Raw genomic sequence first — 5550 nt, forward strand, 5'->3', positions numbered from 1 at the left:
AGCATATAGACTCTTACGGTTTTGTTAGGTTTATACCTATGCATGTAATCTTCTTAGAGTAATTGAATATGGTATTACACTTTTAATTTTGCTTGAATGTGTTCATTATTGGTGCACAGAAATATAATTGACTTTTGTGTGTTAATCTTGTATCCTGTGAATGTGATGGACTCACTTATTTGTTTTAGAAGTTTGTTGTGGATTTCTTGGAGGTTTCCATGTAGAAAATCATCTCATCTGCCAATAATGAGTTTTATTCTTTCCATTCTAATCTGCCTGTTTTTTAATTTTTCTTGCCTTATTGCACTGGCTAGATCTTCTGTTACTATGCTGAATAAGAGTGGTGAGAACAGATATCCTTGCCTTGTTCCTGATCTTGAAGAGGAAAGCATTCAGTCTTTAACCATTAAGCATGATGTTAGCTGCAGAATTTTTGGAGATGTTCTTTATGAGGTTGACAACATTCCCCTTTATTCCTAGTTTGTTGAGAGTATTTATCATAACTGGGTGTTGAATTGGGTCAAACGCTTTTTTGTATCAACCGATTTGGTCTTGTTATTTTTCTTCTTTAACTTGTTAATATGTAATCCCACCTGGTTGTAGTATACTGTTCCTTTTTTGTATTTCTAGATTTGATTTGCTAATATTTTGTGGAGGATTTTGTTTAAACTTATGAGATATATTGATCTGTAGGTTTTTGTTTTGTTGTCCCTGAATTTGTCTGGTTTCAGTATTAAGCTAATACTGACCTCATAAAATGAGTTGGGAGGTGTTCCTTCCTCTTCAATTTTTTATAAAATTGGTGTGAATTCTTCTAATGTTTGGTAAAAATCTTCAGTAAAACTAATTTTTAGGAGCTTTGAAATTACAAGTGCAATTCTTTTGAATGTTATAGGACTATTCAAATTATCTGCTTAATCTGGGCTGAGTTATGATTGTTTGTGGTTTTGAGGAATTGGTCTATTTCTTCTAAATTGTTGAAATTATGATCATAAAGTTGTTCATGATATTCCTTTGTTATCCTTTTAATGGTTGAAAGGTCTGTTGTGGTTTCCCCTGTTTCATTATTGATATTGGTAATTTGTATCTTCTCCCTTTTTGTCTTTGTCTTGCTAGAAATTGGGTTTTCCCCAAAGGACCAACTTTTTGTTCCATTAATTTTCTCTATTAGTTTCCTTTCTAAAATTTCATTTATTTCTGCTTTGTTTTTGCTATTTCCTTCCTTATGCTTGCTTTAGGTTTATTTTGCTCTTCTTTTTCTAGTTTCTTGAGATAGGAACTAGATTCTTGACCTAAGAACTTTCCTCTTTTCTAATATAAACATTTAGGATTATAAATTTCCCTCTCAGCATTGTTTTAGATGTGCCTCCAAGATTTTGATATGTTGTATTTTCATTTTCATTCAGTTCTATACACTTTATTTAAACTTCAGTTATTTATTTTGAGAGAGAGAAGGTGTGTATGTGAGCAGGGGAGAGGCGTTGAGAGAGAGAGAATCCCCAACAGGATGCATGCTGTCAGCATGGAGCCCCACACAGGGCTTGATCCCACAAATTATGAGATCATGACCTGAGCCCAAATCAAGAGTTGGATGCTTCACTGACTGAGCCACCCAGGCACACCAGTTCTCTGTACTTTTAAGAATTTCCTTTGTGATTTTTTTCTTTAAGCCATGGATTATTTAGAAGTGTATTGTTTAATTTAGATGTGCTTGAAGATTTTTCCATTGTCCTTCTGTTACTGATTTCTAGTTTAACTTCCATTATAGTCAGAGGTATACTCTGTATGATTTCAATTCTTTTACATTTTAAAATTTCTTTTACAAATCGCAATATGGTCTATCTTGGTGAATGTGTGATGGACTCTAGAAAATAATCTCTATTCTGCTGCTGTTAGGTGGAATGTTCTATAAATGTCAATTAGACCCTGTTGGCTGATGGTAGTATTGAGTTCTGTGTCCTTATTGGTGTTCTGTCTATTAATTCTATCAATTGGTGAGAGTGGGATGATGAAGTCTCTAACTATATTTGTCTGTTTCTCCTTTCATATCTGTTGGTCTTGTTTTATGTATTTGAAGCTCTGTTGTTTGCTGCAGAGACTTATTTTTAATAGATAATACTTCTAGAAAACATTTAGCTGTTCATGTTTTTTTTTTTTTTTAAATAATCTCTGTGGGGGCACCTGGGTGGCTCAGTCGTTTAAGTGTCCAACTTTGGCTCAGGTCATGATCCTCACGGTCCATGAGTTCGAGGTCCACGTCAGGCTCTCTGCTGACAGCTCAGAGCCTGGAGCCTGCTTCGGATTCTGTGTCTCCCTCGCTCTCTGCCCCTCCCCCACTCATGCTCTGTCTCTCTCTCTCTCTCTCTCTCTCTCTCAAAAATAAATAAACATTAAAAAAAGTAAAAAAAAAACAATCTCTGTCAATGACTGTTTTTTAATTGGTGTATTTTGGTGATTTACATTTAAGGTAATTCTTGATATTAGGACTTAAGTCTGCCTTTTTATTTTTTAATTTTCTGTTTGTTCTCTGTTTCTCATTCCTCTATTTCCTTTTTGTGTGTGTGTGTGTCTTATTGTGGACTACTTGAACATTTCTTAGAATTCTATTTTGATTTACTTACAATGTTTTAAATATCTTGTTTGTAGAGTTTTCATATATATGCTTATATATTATATTATATTATATTATATTATATTATATAATTATATATAATCATAGCCTATGGGTATTTATGATTTACTGCTTAGAGTGAAGTAGTGAAACCATTTAAGTCCCTTTACTCTCCCCACTTTTAAAAATATTTTTTAAAAAGATAATTATCTTCAGCATTTGTTCTACCTAAATTAAATGCCACATAAGATGGTGATGTGTTACACTTTTTGCTTCAACCGTAAAATGTAATTTCAGAATATCACAAGGTGAAGAATAGTCTATTATAATTACTCCTAAATTTCACCTATTTGGATGTTCTTTTTTCCCTTATGAAGGCCCCAGAATACCAGCCTTCTTCTGTTATTATTTGTTTCTATTTTGAGTGCTCATTTTTTAAGGGTAAGTCTGCTAGCGACAAGTCGTATTAGTTTCCTTTCACTTGAGAACATTTTTATTTCCCCTTTATTCCTAAAAAAAATGGTGTTGTCAGTTAAAGAAACCAAAGTTGACAATATTTACCTTTTAGCACAATATTTATATTGTGTCACTTCCTTCTGGCCTCCATGGTTTCAAATGAGAAATCTGCTTTCATTCAAATCGGTGTCCCTCTGCAGGTAATATAACATTTGTCTCTGAGTGTTACTAAGACTTTTTCTTTATCTTTTGTTTTCAGAAGTTTACTTGTAATGTCTTTTGTGGAAGTCTCTTTGAAGTTACGCTACTTGGGTTTGTTCAGTTTCTTGGATCTCGTGGTTTGAATCTTTCACCAGATTGGGGAAGTTTTCTGCCATTATTTCTCTGAATACCTTCTTAGTCCTACACTATTTCCTTTTGTTCGGGAACTTCAGTGATACGAATTTTTTAGCTTTTATTTTTGCCCTGTAAGTTCTATGTATCTATTCATTAAAAGTCTTTTTTTTTAGTTAGTTTTTTTTTTTAATAAAGTCTGTTGATCTGTCTTCAGCTTCGCTAATTCTGTTATCTCCACTTTACCACTGAGCTTATCCAGTGAATTTTTTTTTATTTCAGTTATTTTTTTTTTTTTGCGGTTCTGTAATTTCCACTTGGTTCTTTTAAAAACACTTATATTTCCTTGTTAAGCTTTTCTATTTTTTTTTTTTAATTTTTTTTTTTTTCAACGTTTATTTATTTTTGGGACAGAGAGAGACAGAGCATGAACGGGGGAGGGGCAGAGAGAGAGGGAGACACAGAATCGGAAACAGGCTCCAGGCTCTGAGCCATCAGCCCAGAGCCTGACGCGGGGCTCGAACTCGCGGACCGCGAGATCGTGACCTGGATGAAGTCGGACGCTTAACCGACTGCGCCACCCAGGCGCCCCAAGCTTTTCTATTTTTTAAAAAATTTCACAAAAATCTGATTGTGAAATCATTTTTTTAATTTTATTTTTTATTTTTTAAAATTTACATCCAAATTAGTTAGCATATAGTGCAACAATGATTTCAGGAGTTGATTCCTTAGTGCCCCTTCCCCATTTAGCCCATCTCCCCCTCCCACAACCCCTCCAGTAACCCTCTGTTTGTTCTTTGTATTTACGAGTCTCTTATGTTTTGTCCCCATCCCTGTTTTTATATTACTTTTGCTTCCCTTCCCTTATGTTCATCTGTTTTGTATCTTCAAGTCCTCATATGAGTGAAGTCATATGATATTTGTCTTTCTCTGAGAAATCATTTTTACAATGGCTACTTTTAAATCCTCATCAGATAATCCCGTTATCTGATTCATCTCAATGTTGGTATCAGTTGACTGCCTTTTCTCAGTTCAGTTGTACTTTTCATGGTTTCTCATTTGATGAGTGGTTTTGATTGTATCTGGACATTTTTTTTTTTAAATTGGGGTAAGATTGGTTTATAACATTATATAAGTTTCAAGCTTATAGCAAAATTATTTGATATTTGTATCCACTGCAAGATGCTTGCCATTGTAAGTCTAGTTAACATCCATCATTTTATGTATGTATGTATGTATGTATTGGAGATAAAACCGATGACAGTATATAAGATAGCCTGGACATCTTGAATGTGATGTTTGGAGACTTTTGATCTTATTTCAGCTTCTAATAAGCAGCCACTCTAGTTAGATGTAGGTTCTGAATTGTTTTCGTGAACTATCACTTCAATGAGAATTTAGTTTTCAGAGTCCCTGCAATGTTATTTTGGTTGACTTCATTCTTCTGGCTCTGTTCAGCTCTTACTTAATTCCTGTAGGGCTGCCCAGTAAAAATGATGGGTGGTTCTGGAAACATTGGGTTTTGGTTGCTGCTGCTGCTACTGATTGAGCCTGCCATTGCCTCAGGTATGGATTAGGGTAGATCTCTCCACTAGGTCTTGCGGGGGTGTCCTGCTCCTGGTTATTCATCTAGAGAGGGCAGCCTGTTCTATTTGTCTATGCCTGAGGTGGAGTCCAGGTTGTAGATCTCTGGTGCCGGGTCTGTGATATATGGACCCTAGAAAGAACCTACACGAGACTCACTGTGATGATGATCTCAAAAGTCGTGAAGTCTTTGGGCGCCTGGGTGGCTCAGTCGGTTAAGCGGCCGACTTCGGCTCAGGTCACCATCTCGCGGTCCGTGGGTTCGAGCCCTGCGTCGGGCTCTGTGCTGACAGCTCAGAGCCTGGAGCCTGTTTCAGATTCTGTGTCTCCCTCTTTCTCTGACTGTCCCCTGTTCATGCTCTCTCTCTCTCTGTCTCAAAAATAAATAAATGTTAAAAAAAAAATTTAAAAAAAAGTCGTGAAGTCTTTAGCTAGTGCATCTTCTAATTCCAAGTCTTGGAAATTGTTTTTAGATTGTCTGATGAATCAGCTCCAGGATATTTAGTGATATTTACAGGGAGGAGCAGGGAAAAGTGAGTCTATGGCACATTGTGCCTGAACTGGAA

This window comes from Lynx rufus, unplaced genomic scaffold (assembly GCF_022079265.1).
Source record: "Lynx rufus isolate CCGP_SWC_20201006 ecotype Redwood Valley unplaced genomic scaffold, mLynRuf1.p SCAF_7, whole genome shotgun sequence".
NCBI lineage: Eukaryota > Metazoa > Chordata > Mammalia > Carnivora > Felidae > Lynx > Lynx rufus.